General features: G+C 45.3%; 1 pseudogene; it reads right to left on the minus strand.

The window, feature by feature from the left end:
* Nucleotides 1-574: 574 nt before the first annotated feature.
* Nucleotides 575-18,996, minus strand: LOC130036032 (butyrophilin-like protein 1; annotated as a pseudogene).
* Between the last annotated feature and the right edge of the window lie 691 nt (nucleotides 18,997-19,687).

Raw genomic sequence — 19,687 nt, forward strand, 5'->3', positions numbered from 1 at the left:
CCTAGAATACCCGGCTGGCCTCTAAGCTATGGAGTAATCCTCCTGGTGTTGATCTCAGCTATTCTTAGGTATTTATCTCATATTTTGTTGCTTTATATCCCCCAGATGAATGCAATTTTTCTATGTCTATCCCTCTCTTTCTGACTCATTTCACTTAGCATGATACTTTCCATATTGTACCACTTGTATGTAAATTTCATGACTTCATCTTTTCTAAAAGCTACATAGTACTCCATTGTGTAGATGTACCAAAGTTTCTTTAACCAGTCTAGATGACCAATTTTCTATGCAGACCACAGATCCCAGATAACCAGCTAGGAACCGCACTTTGGTCTCAGTTTCTCTGCAGAAATTCAAGCTGGATAGAGTCAATCTCCTTTTACTCTGCAAAGTAATTCAGTTCACAGACATTCTTATCCAAAGGTATAAAAATCCCATAACCTATTTTCATAAACAAAAATAATTATCTCCTCTAGTAAAATCAAGTCTTCATCCAGAGCAGGAGAGAAAGACTCCAGATCTCCCAGGAATCACTCAGAGGTATCTGGCATAGGGTCTGCAGTTCCAGAAAGAGTCACCAGAAATAGGAGAGACACTGCTGGGGACAATACTTCAGGGTTTCAGTGCAATAATGGAGATGCAGGTCCTGAGGGAGCACCATTCACACCAGAGTCTGAGCTCACAGGCTCCTTCTCAGAAGACGGAAAACTGTTAAGTGGTACAGGTACCTCAGGCCCATGCGCCACGGAGCTGATGGCCATGGACACCTTCCCTGAAAATATCATGAAGTATGGAAAAATGGTCCCAGAGAAGGAAGTCTGAGAGAAGGAGAAAATGTGGGAGCCATCAGTCATATTATAGAAGGAGACATCCCCTCCCTCAGGGTCCAGGAAAATCCCCAGCCTGTGGGGAAACTGACAAAGGGACAGAGGAGTGTAAAAGGTATTAAAAGCACGAAATCCATCTTCACCATTCCCCACAACCCAGAACCCCTTTTGTGGAGACTCTTGGTACCAGCCGTCTTGGTACCAGCCTGTCTTTTCTACACACCCCCAGATTCCAAGAGCTTTTGTCTCCATTCCTGATTTCCACCTCCCAGAAACAGCACCCTGATGTGATGCCCTCAAGGCCTAAGATGCTAAATCTGTCTACTAATTCTGAAGCAGCGGCAGTGTCCTTCAAAGTAAGACTTGTATTCTTGTGAGAGACAACAATGTAGGGATGTGCAGATCCTGGATCCAGAGTGACAGGCCCTACAGAGAGAAGCACCAGTCATGTTCTGAGTCTCTCCTGACTCAAAACAGGGACAGACTGCCACCTCACCCCAGACACTGAGCTACAAGTTATGGAGAAATCACAATCACAATCATAAATCATCCTGTTAATCGTCGATTGCCTCGAGCAGGCCCCAGTAACGTTTCCTTCATCCTAGCCCTGAGATTATATTCAAGGCTCTTTAGGAGAATGAGACCCATCATTGTTACTGGTATTTGGCATATTGGGTACACCACGGGGAGTTTGCCAGACTCTGCTGTGTGGGCAGGCTACATTCGGTAGCCTGCCAGTTTGTCCAAAGTAGGAATGAGATAATAAGATGCCATAATAGGCTGCATTCGCGGCCGCGCGGTTCCGGGAGCTGGTTTTTATAGTCTCTGAGTCTTGGCCATTGATGGGATTACATGGCGCCAGGGGGCCAGTTGGTGGGTGTGACCCCCGCCTACTGGAATTTGGAGGATCTGGGTGAAGGATGCTCGGCCCAAATCCGAGTAGGCTTGGAGATCTCAGCCCCGGAACCCGCGTGACTTTGTCCCTCTGCCAGTATCTTCATGTGTGCGGAGAGTGGTCTCAGCATGGTGGTGGCTGGTCCTGGAGGTCTTTGGCTGCCGGAGCCCTGGTCGGGGCGGGGAGGAAAGCTCAACCCGCTCCTCTCCAAGGGGCCCTGGCGGCGAGGACAGTCTGACGCGGGGGCAGGAGACTGCACTGTTCTCTTCCGGGAGCTGGTTTTTATAGTCTCTGAGTCTTGGCCGTTGATGGGATTACATGGTGCCAGGGGGCCAGTTCCCCGCCTACTGGAATTTGGAGGATCTGGGTGGAGGATGCTCGGCACAAATCCGAGTAGGCTTGGAGATCTCGGCCCCGGAACCAGCGTGACTTTGTCCCTCTGCCAGTACCTTCATGTGTGCGGAGAAATTATGGAGAAATGAGCCTCCTGAAATGAGGAGATTGTGACATCAGTCCTCTAAGCAAGAAAAGGAACCACAAGACTGATTTGGGATTAGATGTTAAATATGTCACAAGGCTCTTAAGGATCAATGTGAACTCCATGAAACTGCTTTAACCTCCATATAAGTCACACCTACCACCCTCCACCCACCACCACTCATCTGTGTCACCACAGAGAGATGAAGGCGAGACCAGAGGTGTGTGGGTAGCAGCAGTAGGATCTCCCAGAAAGAACAAGTCACTCACAGGTCTGGAACATGTCCTTGCGCCAATCTGTAAGAAACACACACACATACACATATTCATGTCAAAGATTTGTAGACACTATACATTAAGTACATATCTGAAATATCATAATGAAGTAATATTAGGGACATTATGAAAACATTCAACAGATTCTTTTATGTACTTTTGACACATTTATATGCATGTATGCACACTCACGCATGCGTGCGCACACACACACACACACACACACAAACTCATTATGCACCAATGTCTTCATTAAGGATAAGCCCAAAAGTTCAATACCCAGGAATTGAGAGACTGTATAAATATCTCTCAGTATGAGAAACAGAAATGTAATTACCCATATATGATCATCAATCTTTGCTTATCAAGCATATAGACATGCTTATCCTGAAAAGTAAATTTCTTGGAAAAAAATTAAGAAATCAACATTTTCTAGGCCACACTTTACTTATGAAGAACTTAGAAAGATTGTTCTGGATCTCTAAGTTTTCTCTAAAAAATAGAAGGAGAAAATTACAACTTGCCTGAGCTTCACTTAATCCATAAAAGGTAAAAGGTAAAGGCCCTCCCGTTGATCATCGATTTGCTCGAGCGGGCCCAGTAACGTCTCCATTGGAGACTTTGTTGTTACTGTGTTTGGCATATCGAATACATCACGGGGAGCTTGCCAGGCTCTGCCGTGCGGGCGAGATACTCTCGGTAGCTTGCCGGGCTCTCCGAGAGGGGCGGAGGAATCGAACTCGGGTTGACCATGTTGGCTGTGTGCAAGGCAAAGTGCCCTACCAGCAAGAGATTTATCTTATCCAGTTAAGAGGCAACTGAGAAGATTTCAAGGGAAGAAGAAAGATTCAAAGCAGGGAGACACACACATTCAATGAGAGGAATGACATTAATTATTTGTCTACCCCTTTAGTGAGGAGGTAGAGGGGAAACCTCCCAAAGAGACAAAAGAGAACAAAATCAAACAAAACTGGATCTAGTCACTTTATTTTCCAAGTCTTTCCCAGATCTAGAAAGCTTCCAAGAGAAACAGTGTCACAGTAGAACCCCAAAGAAACCCATGTCTTAACCCCAAGGTATGTGAAAAATGTTAATTCCATAAAAAAAATAAATTTTACAGCTGTAACTAAAATTATGGGTCCAGAGAAACGAAAGGTGCATGCCTCACAAGTGGCAAACACTGACTCACTCTCTAACATCAAATGGTCTCCCAAGCACAACCCTCAAGGACCAACTCCCAACGCCCCCTGCCGAATCCAGGTGGCCTGGGTAATCTCACAACTGCAAAGCCCAAGAAGCTGTGCACCCTTGGGCACTAAATTGACCTGATGCTCCCCTTCAGTTGAAAATGGCTGGGAGGAGACCCCCAGCTTCTGTGCACTGCTTAGGAGACTCAGGAAAAAGAAGGGGGAAAAATAAGATTATAAACATCGAGATGGAGATATCATCCTAAGTAATACAGAATTAATCACAAGAACTCTTTTTTTTTTTATTTTATTTTTTTTTCCCCTTTATTTTATTTTATTTTTTTTAAAGTTGTAGATTTACAATTTTTTGTGCTTTGGTTTCAATTATACAATGATCAGATACCCATCCCTCCACCAGTGCCCATTTTCCACCACCATGGATAATATCCCCCCCACCCCCATCCCCCCATCCCCCCTGTCTCTGTGGCAGGGCAATCCCGTGTTCTCTCTCTCCTTTTGGGAGTTGTGGTCTGCAAAAGAGGCATTGAGTGGCAAACATGTTCAGTCCATAGTCTACTTTCCACATGCATCTCCCCTCCTGGGAGGATCCTCCAAACACCCTTTATTTGGTGCTCCCTTCTCTATCTGAACAGCCCTTTCCTCTAGGATACCCGGCTGGCCTCTAAGTTATGGAGTAATCCTCCTGGTGCTGATCTCAGCTATTCTTGGGTATTAATCTCATACTTTGTTACTTTATATCCCCCAGATGAATGCAATCTTTCTATGTCTATCCCTCTCTTTCTGACTCATTTCGCTTAGCATGATACTTTCCATATTGTACCACTTGTATGTAAATTTCATGACTTCATCTTTTCTAAGAGCTACATAGTACTCCATTGTGTAGATGTACCAAAGTTTCTTTAACCAGTCATCTGTTCTTGGGCATTCAGGTTTCTTCCAGTTTCTGGCTATTGTAAAGAGTGCTGCAATGAACAAACAAGTGCAGATGTCACTTGGACTATAAATTTTTGCCTCTCTGGGATATATTCCCAGGAGTGGTATTGCTGGGTCAAATGGGAGCTCAATTTCTAATTTTTTTTTTGTTTTGTTTTTAATTTTTTTATTTATTTATTGAATCACTGTGGGAAAGGTTACAAAGCTTTCAGGTTTATGTCTCAGTCATGCAAATATCAAACACATTTCCCTTTACCAATACTTATTTTTTACCATGAAGAACCCCAATAAAACCCCACCCCCCACCCCTCCCCGTCCCTGTGAGGCAGATGAATTCTAGTTAACACTCTATCTGCTTTGATTAGATTCATTGTTTCAATAAAAGATTCACCACTATTATTTAGAGTTTACCTCCCCCCCCCCCAAATCAGACATGCTGAAAAAGCATTGTGAAGTGATTTGCTTTCTACGGCTGGGTTCAAGAATTAAATGTTGGTTTTGGATTTCTGCTCTTTTACCTATTGACCCTGGAAGTATTTCTACTGAAAGTCAGATAGTTAAGAAATTGGTTTCTGTGTTCTGGAGTCCTGGCCGTGCTGGAGAGCCGCTCGCGGGGGGCAACTGGTGGCCTCGGTAGGGCGTGAAGGGCGGAGCGAAACGCCCCCCTTCCCATGAGGTTTTAGTCGCCCCCACACTCCCGGCTCATACCTGCTGTCCACAAGGCTCCCATGTGGCCGCCATCTTTCTTTCCAGAGAGGAGAGGGCGAATGGGGCAACACCCTTTCCCCTCCGGCAGACTTGATGGCCTGGATCAATGCATAGTCCGTTCACTTTTCTGCTCCAAGCTGCTGGGTTCTGCATTAAGTCCTTGTGCTTCTGGGGCCGTGGCCGTGCTGGAGAGCCGCTCGCGGGGGGCAACTGGTGACCTCAGTAGGGCGTGAAGGACGGACCAGAACGCCCCCCTTCCCATGAGGTTTTAGTCGCCGCCCCCACACCCCCGGCTCATACCTGCTGTCCACAAGGCTCCCATGTGGCCGCCATCTTTCTTTCCAGAGGGAGGAGGGCGGAAGGGAGCAACACCCTTTCCCCTCTGGGCAGATCAATTTCTAATTTTTTGAGAATCGTCCATACTGTTTTCCAGAAGGGCTGAACCAGTGGACATTCCCACCAACAGTGAAGGAGTGTCCCTTTCTCGCCACATCCACGCCAGCATCGGTTGCTTTTGTTCTTTTGAATGTGGGCCAGTCTCTGAGGTGTGAGATGGTATCTCATTGTGGTTTTGATCTGCATCTCCCTGATGATTAATGATGTAGAGCATTTTCTCATGTGCTTTTTTGCCATTCGGATTTCTTCTTTGAGAAAGTTTCTGTTCATTTCATTGCCCCATTTTTGGATGGGGTTGGATGTTTTCTTCTTGTGGAGTTTAACCAGTATTTTGTATATCCTGGATATCAACCCCTTGTCAGATGTGTATTCGGTGAATATCCTTTCCCATTCTGTAGACAAGAACTCTTAAAAGCAAAACCATGTCAAGAATATGACAACGAGATGTGACCCCGAGATTCAGGGTCAGATATATCTGTGCTGCTGGTATGCAAATGAAAATGGGTCACAAACAAAGATGTCCTCTAGAAAAAGGAAAGGACAACTTCCCTGGGACAAAAAGCACTTAGGGACAGTGGTGGAGGGATATTCGTACTTTGGTGGTGGAAATGGTCAGTATTACTGTATGCCTTCTAAAGCATATATATTAATCCTACTGTAAACCATGATTTAAAAAAATAAGGAGCCAAAGTGATAGCACAGGAGGTAAAACACTTGCCTCTTATATAGTCAATCCTAATTTTATCCCCAGCAAGCACGTGATCATTCAAACTCTGCTAGGAGTGATCTGGGAGCAGAAAACCAGGAGTAAGCCCTGAGAACTGCTGGGTGTGGCCCCAAAAAAGAAAAAAAAAGGAGGGGAAGAGAGACAATAGCCTTCATAAACAGGACACAGACCTAGCCACACTTTCCTGGAATATGACTTGCAGAGCAAGAAAATAGAAAATGTGTTTTGCTTTAAGCCATAAATATCTGGGAATTCATAATGGCAGCAGAGAAAAGGACTATTATACCCACATATGCTACCTCCAACATGAGAAAAAAGTTACATGAGAGGGATATGTCTGGTTAGAGACAAATGGTTGAAACTAAGGATTTCACATGGATATTTAAGAGGGAATCCCCAAAAGAGGTATATGGAATCTATCTCTACTCCCCAAAAACCAATCTAAGGGTCTTAACAAGCAGTTGAAGTAATCTTCCAAGTGAGGACTAAAGGACTAAAGGAGCAGAGGTATCTCTGTCCCACACTGACCAAGTGACACATAATCTCCTCTGGCCTTCATAATTCTCCTGGAAAGAGTAAAAGATCACTGACCATTGCAAAGATTGCATATGATGCAGAATCTTGATATGTCTTCTGTGGGGGCATTGTTGTCTCCCAGAACAAGAATGAAGAAAATAATATTTTCAGCACAGTTAGGGTGTAAATTTGTGATATATCCACTGAGATATGTTCATTCAGAGAAATTTCTGTCTCTTTTGCTTAGATGGATGCAAAAACAGTTGGATTAATCCATGTAAGTATTTAATAAATGTAAAATATACTCTTAGGAGCAATGAACTTCCTGTAGAGATATTACAAACTGCCTACAGAAATCTATTGCATTTGTGTATGAAAACTATGGGAGAAGAAAAGAAATTTAAAAACAAGGTATTTTAAATTCCATAACAATAATCTCTCTCAATGTCTATGGGCTAAACGCACCAATTAAAAGACATAGAATGGCAGGATGGATTAGAAAATTGAACCCAACATTCTGCTGCCTGCAAGAAACACATCTCAATAGTCAAAGCAAACACAGACTCAGAGTCAAAGGCTGGAAAACAATCCTACAGGCAAACAGCTCCCATAAAAAAGCTGGGGTAGCCATCCTTATATCAGACCACATCGATTTCAGAGTGAAGAAGGTCATAAGAGAAAGTGAAGGCCATTTCTTATTGATCAAAAGATCTGTACAACAGGAAGAACTTACAATAATAAATGTATATGCACCTAATGAGAGACCAGCAAAGTACTTAAAACAACTACTCATAGATTTGGAAAAAGACATCAATAGCAACACAATACTAGTGGGAGACTTCAACACCACTTTGTCACCTCTTGATAGATCAACCAGACTCAAGCTTAGCAAGGACATACTTCATCTGAGGGAAAGAATGGAAGAAAGGGACTTAGTAGATATATACAGGACACTTCATCCTCAAAAGCTGAATACACATTCTTCTCAAGGGTACATGGAACATTCTCCAAGACAGACCACATGCTGAGCCACAAAACATGCCTCCATAAAATTAAGAAGATAGAGGTTGTATCAACGATCTTCTCAGACCATAATGCGCTGAAATTAGAAGTAAATTACACACAAAAACAGAAAACTGAATAAAACACCTGGAAATTAAACAGTGCTCTACTAACAACGAGTGGCTTAGAAAGGAAATCAAAGAGGATATCAAAAGATTCCTAGAAACAAATGAAAATGAGAACACGAGTTACCAAAACTTATGGGACACAGCAAAAGTTGTATTAAGAGGAAAGTTTATAGCTCTACAAACATTCTTCAGGAAGGAGGAGCGAGCACACATAAGTAACCTAACCTCACAGCTTAAGAGCTTGGAGATGGACCAAAAAAAAGGAGCACAACCTGAACAGGAGAAAGGAAATAATAAAACTCAGAGCAGAGATTAACGAGATGGAAACCCAAAAAACAATCCGAAAGATCAATGAAACCAAGAACTGGTTCTTCGAGAAAATTAACAAGATTGATAAGCCTCTAGCAAAACTCACAAAGAAAGGGAGAGAGAAAACCCTAATAAACCGAATCAGAAATGAAAAGGGGGTCATTACAACAGAAACTACAGAAATTCAAAGGATCCTCAGGGAGTACTTTGAGAAGCTTTATGCCATGGAACATCAAAACCTCGAGGAAATGGATAAATTCCTAGACTCCTACAGACTCCAAAGGCTGAACCAAGAATATCTGGAATACCTGAACAGACCTATCACCATCAAGGAAATTGAAATTGTAATAAAAAGTCTCCCCAAGCCAAAAGTTCTGGCCCGGAGGGATTCACTAGTGAATTCTTCCAAATCTTTAAAGAGGACTTACTCCCAATCCTTTTTAAACTTTTCCACGAAATTGAAATATCAAAAACACTTCTGAACAGTTTCTACGAAGCAAATATCACACTGATACCAAAAGCAGACAGAGATACCACAAAGAAAGAGAATTACAGACCGATATCCCTGATGAACACAGATGCAAAGATCCTCAACAAACTACTAGCAAATAGAATCCAACTACTCATCAAAAAGATCATACACCATGACCAAGTATGATTCATCCCGGGGATGCAAGGATGGTTTAACATTCGGAAATCAATCAACATAATCCATCATATCAACAAAAGAAAAGATAAAAAGCATATGATCATATCAATAGATGCAGAGAAAGCATTTGACAAGATCCAGTACCCCTTTATGATGAAAACCCTAGCTAAAATGGGTATAGAGGGGACTTTCCTCAACATAGTTGAAGCCATCTACCACAAACCTACAGCAAGCATCATCCTCAATGGAGAAAAACTGAGAGCCATCCATCTGAGATCAGGAACGAGACAAGGATGCCCACTCTCTCCACTGCTGTTCAATATAGTACTGGAAGTACTTGCAATAGCGATTAGGCAAGAAAAAGATATTAAGGGCATTCAGGTAGGAAAGGAAGAAATCAAGCTCTCACTATTCGCAGATGATATGATACTATACTTAGAGAACCCAATAACCTCCACCAAAAAACTCCTAGAAACAATAGACTTGTATAGTAAAGTTGCAGGCTATAAAATCAATAACCAAAAGTCCATGGCTTTCCTATACGCAAACAGTGAGAGAGAAGAAAGCTACATGAAAAAAACAATCCCATTAACAATTGTGCCCCAGAAAATCAAGTACCTAGGAATCAGCTTAACTAAGGAAGTAAAGGACCTGTACAAAGAAAACTACAAAACGCTACTTCAGGAAATAAAAGAGGACATGAGGAAATGGAAAGATATCCCCTGCTCATGGGTGGGGAGACTTAACATTGTCAAAATGGCAACACTACCGAAAGCAATGCAATCCCTATAAGGATACCCATAACATTCTTCAAAGAAATGGAGCAAACACTCCTGAAATTCATATGGAACAATAAGCCCCCACGAATAGCTAAAGCAATTCTTGGGAAAAAGAAAATGGGAGGAATCAACCTCCCGAACTTCAAACTGTACTACAGAGCAGTAATAATTAAAACAGCATGGTACTGGAACAAAGGCAGAACTGCAGACCAATGGAACAGGGTTGAATACACTGACATCTCCCCTCAATCATATGATCATCTAATCTTTGATAAAGGTGCAAGTAATGTGAAGTGGAGTAAGGAAATTCTCTTTAACAAATTGTGCTGGCATCACTTGATGGCTACATGCAAAAAAGTGGGCTCAGAACTCTGCCTAACACCATGTACAAAAGTAAGATCAAAATGGATTAAAGACCTCAACATCAGACCAGAAACCATAAGGTACATTGAAGACAAAGTTGGCAAAACCCTCCATGACATTGAAGCTAATGGTATCTTCAAAGATGCCATGCCACTGGCCGAGCAAGTGAAAACAGAGATAGATAAATGGGACTATCTTAAACTAAGAAGCTTCTGCACCTCAAAAGAAACAGTGACCAAAATACAAAGACAGTCTACAGAATGTGAAAGGATATTCGCTGAACACACATCTGACAAGGGGTTGATATCAAGGATATACAAAATACTGGTTGAACTCCACAAGAAGATAACATCCAACCCCATCAAAAAATGGGGCAATGAAATGAACAGAAACTTTCTTAAAGAAGAAATCCAAATGGCAAAAAAGCACATGAGAAAATGCTCTACATCATTAATTATCAGGGAGATGCAGATCAAAACCACAATGAGATACCATCTCCCACCTCAGAGACTGGCCCACATCCAAAAGAACAAAAGCAACTGATGCTGGCGTGGATGTGGCGAGAAAGGGACACTCTTTCACTGTTGGTGGGAATGTCGACTGGTTCAGCCTTTCTGGAAAACTGTATGGACGATTCTCAAAAAATTAGAAATTGAGCTCCCATTTGACCCAACAATACCACTCCTGGGAATATATCCCAGAGAGGCAAAAATGTATAGTCGAAGTGATATTTGCACTTGTTTGTTCATTGCAGCACTCTTTACAATAACCAGAAACTGGAAAAAACCTGAATGGCCAAGAACAGAAGACTGGTTAATGAAACTTTGGTACATCTACACAATGGAGTACTATGTAGCTCTTAGAAAAGATGAAGTCATGAAGTGGTACAACAAGGAAAGTATCATGCTAAGCGAAATGAGTCAGAAAGAGAGGGATAGACATAGAAAGATTGCATTCATCTGAGGAATATAAAGAAACAAAATATGAGATTAATACCCAAGAATAGCCGAGATCAACACCAGGAGGATTACTCTATAGCTTAGAGGCCAGCCGGGCATTCTAGGGGAAAAGGCAGCTCAGATAGAGAAGGGAGCACCAAATAAAGGGTGTTTGGAGGATCCTCCCAGGAGGGGAGATGCATGTTGAGAGTAGACTATGGACTGAACATGTTTGCAACTCAAAGCCTCTTTTGCAGCCACAACACCCAAAAGGAGAGAGAGAACACAAGGGATTGCCCTGCCACAGAGGCAGGGTGAGATGGGAGGGATGGGGGTAGGAGGGATATTATCCATGGTGGTGGAAAATGGGCACTGATGCAGGGATGGGTATTTGATCATTGTATAATCAAAACCCAAGCACAAAAAAATTGTAAACCTACAACTGTAAAAAATATATATATTGAATGTAATCAAAAAAAATAAACAAGATATTTTCCAAGGGGGCTGCTCACACTAACATGACCCTTCAGTAGAGGAGTCAGAGAAGGCAGATCTGTGCCCCAGAGACAGTCCCTGCAGCCCTAGATGGAGGTTACAAAACTGACAGTGACTCCTTTCTGTCGTGGGGTCCTTGGATAGAGAAGGGACAGAAGTGAGGAGTCATAGGACACTTAGAGCACCTACCTGCGTACAGCTGGGCCTTCCTCCAGGCTTGAAAAGGAACTGGTGAGAGCTCAGTCAAGCAGCCTTCCCAGCCCAGGCTACAGTCCAGCACTCCACCCCACCCTCTCTGACAGTTACAGGATCTTCAATGTCAGAGTGACAGAAGGGGGGTTCTGGATTTGGGGAGCTCCTGCATGTGCAAACACAGGTCAGGACACTGGTTAGGAAGCCTGCATGACAGGCTGGTCCCACCACTCTCCTGTTGTGACTAGCTGCCTTAGCTTCAAATTATAATACATGCTTCTGCTACTTTTGTTCAAGTTTGCCACTAAGACTTGTAGATTATACTATGTGTTCAAATATTTAAGAGAATAAGACATTAACTGTTCCTCAATAGTTATTTTTATGCATTAAATTTTATATTCAGTTTTTCTCTTGAAAAGATACTAAAAAAATAAAAGGGGAAATGATTAAGGCAAGAGATGAGGTCAGTTCTGGGGCAGTGAACTTTCTGAGGCAACAGCACTACTCTGCAGCATTGGAGCCACCATCCCACCACGTTCCCACGCCTGCTGAGCCGAGTCCCCAGCTATTTGACCTCACTAATTGATGGTCTCCCATCACTACCTGGCCGTCTCCCATCACTATTTGACTATCACATTAGAGACCACAGGGGACAGGCTCTCCCTGGGTGCTGTTATGAGGAAAGGGCAGGAGTCACACTCCTAAACTCATTATATCACCATTTAGTTATCTGGTTCCTGTAATGACCACATGTGTGTCCCCAGCACACACAGGATGAGGAACACCCGGGAACAGATGAGACCTGGAGTATCACTCACCAGTCAAGTACTCAGCCTTCCTCTGGTCTAAAAGGCAACAGGAACAGGTGAGCTCAGAACCACAAGTCCTCCAAGGAAGAGGACTCAGGCAGTTGAAGAAAAGCAAAACTTACCTAAATCTGCCTGCAATTCATCTGAAAGAAAACAAAAAATAAAAGCATGAACTCCCTTACCTGAAGAAAAGAAAACTGTGGACCTGCAAAATCCACCAAAAAAAAAAAATCTATATCACAAAATTCCACTCCAAACGCATCAGGGTCTGTGGGTAACTCCACCCTCTGGGGACTCCTGGGCCACTTGCTCTGCAATCCTGGAGCTGAAGCGCAGGATTCTTACCCATAATCCTTGGGTCACTCTGGGCCTGGGCCTGTCCTGACTTACCTATGGCCTTCAGTGCAGCCTGCTTTGCCTGCTCATCCTCCTCCCGATCCTGGTGCCACTTCTCTCGTTGCTGCCTCTCCTGCACCTTTATGGAACGTTCTCTCCCGGTGTAATAGGCAGCACCAAGGATCAGGAACGTTAGCAAGGTCACACACAGCACACAGACCAGCTTCCATGGAGAGGCATTGGGGAAGAAGGGCTCTGTGGCCCCCCAGAAGGCCCCGTGAGGGCACAGCCAGGACAGCCCAGCCCAGCTCCCCGAGGAGTGCCCACCCCTCCCTCCTGCTCCCCTATCCACATGGGAGAGTGCAGCAGAGCCCACCTGGGATGAAAATGGCCATGGCCTTCTCCTGGCCCAGGATGGGATTGAGGATGGAGCAGGTCACGTTCCCCATGGCGCTGTCTCTCACCACCAGCGCCGCTTCCGAGCTGAACAGCCCCTCAGCGTCCAGGGCCTGGGTCTCTGAGAAGGCCAGAAACATCCCCCCCGCTGGAGTCTCTCCACTGCACCTGGGGTTTGGGAAACCAGTCTGCCGCCCTGCACACCACGCGGACCCCATCCTCCTCGGTCCCTGTGATGTGCACCTCAGGGGCAGAGTTCACACCTGCAGGGGAGAGGGACGGTAGGAGGCTGGATCTGAGCAAGCACAAAAGCCCTCAAGCCAGTCTGCATCTGGGAGTTATGTGGGAGGCTACCTACTCCCATCTCCCCGCCCCCAAGTGAAAGCAGCTGCCCCATCACCAGGCACAGAAGGAAGGGACAAGGGTGGCACTGAGGCAGAGCACTTCTCCCCAGCTGAGCAGGGAGAAGGTTCACGGACTAGAGAATGGGAGGAAGAATTTCATAGCAGATTCATTCCATCCTCATCTTTCACCCTTTCTACCTCATACATCTCCCAGGACATCTTTCTTCAACTCCAGCTGCATCATGCTAAAACACTTTAAAATTACATAAAGTTAGCCTTTCGGTATCTGTATTGCATACCATAAAGGCTAGAGAGAAAGAAGGGAAGAAAAGTCCCTGCCATAGATGCAGGCAGAGGGGAAATGGGGAGACTGGTGGTAGGAAATGTACACTTCAAAGGGACAGGTGTTGGAATATATTATGACTGAAATCCAATCATGAACGACTCTGTAACTGTGTATCTCTCTGTGATTCAATTTTTTAAAAAATAATTTTAAAAGCGGCTGGAGTGATAGTACAGTGGGTTTGCCTTGCACACGGCTGACCCGGCTTTGATTCCCAGCATCCCATATGGTCCCGTAAGCACCGCCAGGAGTAATTCCTGAGTACAGAGCCAGGAGTAACCCCTGTGCATCACTGGGTGTGACCCAAAAAGCAAAAAAAAAAAAAATTTTAATTCAAATTGTCATTAAAATATATACTCACTAGCACCAAAATATTACATATAGTAATAGCACTGTCCCTGAGTCCCTCCTAATAATTACATCCCTGAGTATTATCACTAAAACATTCCTCACATTTCCATCATTCTTAGAATTCTAGTTCTGGAGTCAGGGAGATAGAGCAAAGGGCTGGAGCTCAGACCCATCCTTCATAGGGTCCTGGTTTGTTCTAGCACCACATGGCCTTCCTTGTACCCATGCTCTGGAAATCCCCTCCCCCACCACAACAGCCAGTTGGGGGCCTGAGTGGGTTGGAATTCTGGGGGTCACAGAGATGGTTCAAAAGCCTGGAGTGCATGTTTTGCATATGAGAGTTTCCCAGTGCCCTGAGCTCTGCCATCTGGGGGTATCCCTCACACTTTCAGGTATGGTTTTTCCCCATTCAAAAACTCTACAGCTGACAGCCCTGCTCCATCAAATCCCAGCTCAGTCACCCAGGAGTTGCACACCAAGCAGCTAAACTTTATGGAATCACCAGTCCCCGCAGCTGAAACTCTAGAGCACTCATGGGAAGTGGGCAGGCCCAGCAAATGCTCTGCAACAGCACCTCACCCCACCACTACAGCCATGCCAAAGGCTCAACTCCACCGTTTCACACACATTCTCTGCAAAGAAGCCAATCTGCAAATAACTTCAGGTACCCAGTGCCCAGACTTCAAACTCTGGTGTTGTTTTCAGAGTCGGGGTGGTAGCCTCTCCCTAACCTCCCGTACTTCTGGACACTTTGGCAGATACACCCACCTCCCACAACTGCCACCATGTGATCTCTTTGGTGAAGACCATAGATCCTGATGTCTCTGGACTACATGGCCACATATGCAGCTGCAAGACACCTCCTAAATCCTTAGACAAGGACATAGCAGCCCTGCGATCAGATATAACAATGATACATAAATGGATTTTCTAGAACAAGTAATTTTAATATTTCAGCTATGTTATCTAATCCATTTTAATTATAGAATCGTATCAACAGTTGTGGCTTTTTTCTACATTAAAATAAAAAATTTTAAATGATTTTCTTGGTCTCTGAGGTTCCTGTCAATGAAAGCACTCAAGGATTTTAGAATGTAGATCGAGTCACCTACCTGCCACCCTCAGCTCCAAATCAGCCTCCTTATAGAAGCTTCCCTTTCTGAAGAAGCAGGTATACCTTCCAGCATCCGAAACCTGGACCTTGTGGATGTGCATGTTACCCTCCCCCTGGGAAGGAGGTCCATCTCCAGGGAGGTCTGCCCCCTGTACTGTGCCAGCTGCTCCTCCGCCTCCTCCGATGGTTTTGGTAGATGAACACAGCTTCGGAGAACTTGGAGCGGAACCACCTCAGTTCTATGTTCTCAACATTCATGGCCGGGGACACACGACAGGGCAGTGTGATGTCACCTCCCACCACAGCAATAATAGGGTCTGAGGAGTCAATCACCAGGAACTCCTCTGTGGACACAGACACGAGAGTGAAAGGCTGGGGGACTGCTCGCCCAGGGCAGGAGATACACCCACAGAGTAGAAACCAGGAGAGCTGGAACAGGTCCCGATGAGAAGACCCCAGGCTGGAGCATGGAGTAATAGTGACACAGATTTGAATAAGATCTGCAGTCTGCAATTTGTGACCCAGAAGTGATGACAGAGAGTCCCACCTAAGTCACCATCCCAGTAGAGTCTTTATACAGGACTCTGATTCAGTGGATCTCAAGTTTTCCATATGCATCAGAAGCACCAGGGGCTTGCAAACAAATTGCTGGTTCTCGGTTCCCAGTCCCACATGGATTCTATAAGTCTGGGGTGTGACCAAATGTGCACAGAAAAAAGTAGTTCCCAGGATACTGTAGGGAGGTGGGGGCAGGCGACTACACCCAGCAGTGCTCAGGATTATTCCTGTCCCTGCGTTTATGGATACACCCTGGTGAAGCTCAGGAAACCAGATGCAGTATCAAGGACAGAAACCCAGTCAGTTATGTGAAATCACACACCTTATCCAGGTTACTATCCTCTAGCCCCTTGGGATACTGGTTGATGTTCCAGAGGGCACATTTTTAATATCACAGCTATTATCTCACCAATCATTGGACAGAATGAAAATTGTGGCAGAGAAATAGCACAAAGGGCTGGACTCATACATTGTATGCAGGATCCCCAGGAACATTCCCGCTCTGTATGGTTCCCACACACACCCCAGGGGAGTGGTCCCTCATCTTGGGTATGGTTCGAAAAAGAAATAAAACTGAGCAGAGGGCATAGCTGTCAGTGTGAGAACTCTGACATTCACAACAGGATCTGTTCCGCTCCCACCTCTAACCTGATCATTTGTGCCCCTGTCTTTCTCCTCAGTTAAATTACATCTACACTCGGGGCTGGGGCTCTAGTACAGCGAGTAGGACATTTGCCTTGCACGCTGCCAACCCAGGATAATCCCCAGCATCCCATATGGTACCCCAAGCATCGCCAGGAGTATGTCCAGAGTGCAGAGCCAGGAGTAACCCCTGTGCATTGTCAGGTATGATACAGAAAACAAAAAGAAAAAAATTTTTTAAAATTACATCTACACAAAAAACTAGAGTTCTATATCATTTCATTAAACACCTGCCCCCACTCTGCCACTCACAGGAGCCAGAATCACTGCTTGTTAAATAAGGAGGATCTCTCCGTGAAAAGAAATATGCTAAGTGAAAAAAGTCAGAGGGAGAGGGATAGACAGTTACTAAATTCATTTGCAAGATATTTTTACAAAAATAGTCTAAGAATAATACTCAAAAACAGTAGAAACGTAGGTCGGGAGGACTAGTCCATGATGGAAGCTGCCACAAGTTGTGGGGGAGGGCAGTTAGGACAGAGAAGGGACCATTATGACAATGATAATTGGAAATGATCACTCCGGTCATGAACTGGGTGCTAAAAGAAGGTAAAGTGATGGGTCTGGAGCAATAGCAAAATATTCAACCAGACCTGGGTTGAATACCGAACATCCCATATGGTCCCCCGAGCACTGCCAGGAGAGATTCCTGAGTGCAAAGCCAGGAGTAACACCTGAAAATTGCCGGGTGCGACCCAAAAAAGAAAAAAAAAGAAGGTAAACTGATATACGTGATACCCTTTCAGTAACAGTATTGCTAACACCGTGCTCAAAAGGAAAATAAGAGAGAGGGAAGAACAGTGTCTGCCATAGAGGTAGGCAGGGGTGGGGACAGTGGTAGGAGACATGGTGGGGAGGAAACTGGAAACATTGGTGGCGGAAAAATGTACACTGGTGAAGAGGCGAGTGATGGAACATCACAGGACTGAAACCCAATCATGATCAACTTTGTAACTGTATATCTCACTTTGACTTTTTTTTTTTTTGCTTTTTGGGTCACACCTGGCGATGCACAGGAGTTACTCCTGGCTCTGCACCCAGGAATTACTCCTGGCGGTGCTCAAGAGACCATATGGGATGCTGGGAATCAAACCCGGGTTGGCCGCGTTCAAGGCAAGCGCCCTACATGCTGTACTATAGCTCCATCCCCTTAACTCAATTTTTTAAATAAAAAAATAAACTAAGGAGGATCTCCCAACCACTTCTGAGTTCTGGGGCCTTCTGAGGCCTGGAATGACTTCTGCAAGACCAGCCCCTCATCTGCCTTTGTCCCCCTATCTCGACCCTCCCATCTGACCTTTCATCTGAGCTAATCACAACTTTCCTCTGCCCTAAGCAGAATTGTCTCTACAGTTCCCACATGGCACATGGGCCCCATTGCAGTGACCACCCAGACTCCAGAACCCTCCAGCTTCTGTCCCTCTGCTCACTCTGGCCAGGTCACCATCACTGCATGCATGGACTAGTCTCCTCATGGAAACCCTCTGCTCTGCCCACGGGAAGCTCTCAGGCATTCCCCACCCCCCTCCAATGGCTGCCCAAATATCACTGTCTACTCCAACCTTCAGGGAACACGGCTGCCCCATGCCCCCTCCCCCAACCTGCCTGCCCACCCAGCCCCCCCTGCTCCGAGCCTCCATCGTCTCCTCTAAACAGCTCCCTAGCTGAAGAGCTAATCAGTGCTGCACTGTTCACTCTCCCCTAGAACACGGGCTCTGTGAAGAGAGGGGTTCCTGTACTCCTAACATCCTTAAGAAATAAACGGAAGACAGATCAGAACTTTCCATACACATAAAATTGAGAGAAAAAATAATGGAGAAAAAGATATTTTCAGTTTTGATAAGTTTTTAAAGTGTTGATTGAGGCTCTGTGACTGACAGTACTGTTAACGATGGTGTCCAGTGCACCTAACTCCAAAATCACACCCCACACCAGTGTAGAGGTCACTTAAACGTCAATACCCCATTGGACAATTGTCAAGGTGCTTCCCCTCACTTTATGGTTTAGTAACTCAGCTTAAAATGTCCAAATACCAGGAGTGGGAGAAGCTGGGAGAGTGGAATCTGAGTCTGAGCCTCCACCTCCACAGGAGACCTGAAGCTCAGGGTCCTGGGGGAGACACAGCAGCACAGCACAGACTCACCTATGGACCCCGTGGTGGGCAGCTGCAGGAGAAGCAGGAAGGCCAGCAGGCAGAGCACAGGGCAGGGGGAGCGACGCTCCATTTCCTTAGGGCTGGGAAGAGAGAAAGGGAGGAGGAAGCCAGGACCAACAGGCAAGGCAGGGCCCCAGTACTCTGGGTCTCACAGGGCTCAGGTCTGGGACACCCCCACAGGAGAGAAAATCTCCTCATGCTCCCTGTGAGGGTAGGGGTCCCACATAGCTGATGCCAGCTCAGACTCCTCCCAGCCCTCTGAGACCACCCCAATGCAGACTTGAGGTCCAACAGGAAAACTTACATTTCCCTGCCCTTTTCTCTTCTTCTCTCACTCCCCTCTCCTCTCCTTTCCTACCTTTTCCTCCCCTCCTCTCCCTTTCCCTTTCGTTTCCCTTCCCTTTTCTCCCCTTCCAAATCCTTTCTTTCTCTTTTCTTCCCTTCCCTTCCCTCCCTAGCAGTGTGCCCAGTGCTCCCCACTCTACCCAGGAATTTTTGTCAACACTTGAGCCTCAGGAGGAAACCATCCTCCATCTCTCCATTGTCACATAACACCTGTGACTCGGGACAGAAACCCAGACAAGTCCTCACCATGAGGAACAGACCACATCAGCTAGTGGCTCTCGCATCCCTAAAGTGAGAAGCCTCAGCACAGACAACACTGTCCTCAAGGCGATGCTCCTGTTGGCTTGTTCCGCTCACCTGTATTTCAGTTCCACCCCGGATCCTCTGTGAGGGACCCAGGACATGAACCTGTGCTC

The sequence above is a fragment of the Sorex fumeus genome, unplaced genomic scaffold (assembly GCF_029834395.1).
Source record: "Sorex fumeus unplaced genomic scaffold, SorFum_2.1 ptg000063l, whole genome shotgun sequence".
In the NCBI taxonomy this organism is placed as follows: domain Eukaryota; kingdom Metazoa; phylum Chordata; class Mammalia; order Eulipotyphla; family Soricidae; genus Sorex; species Sorex fumeus.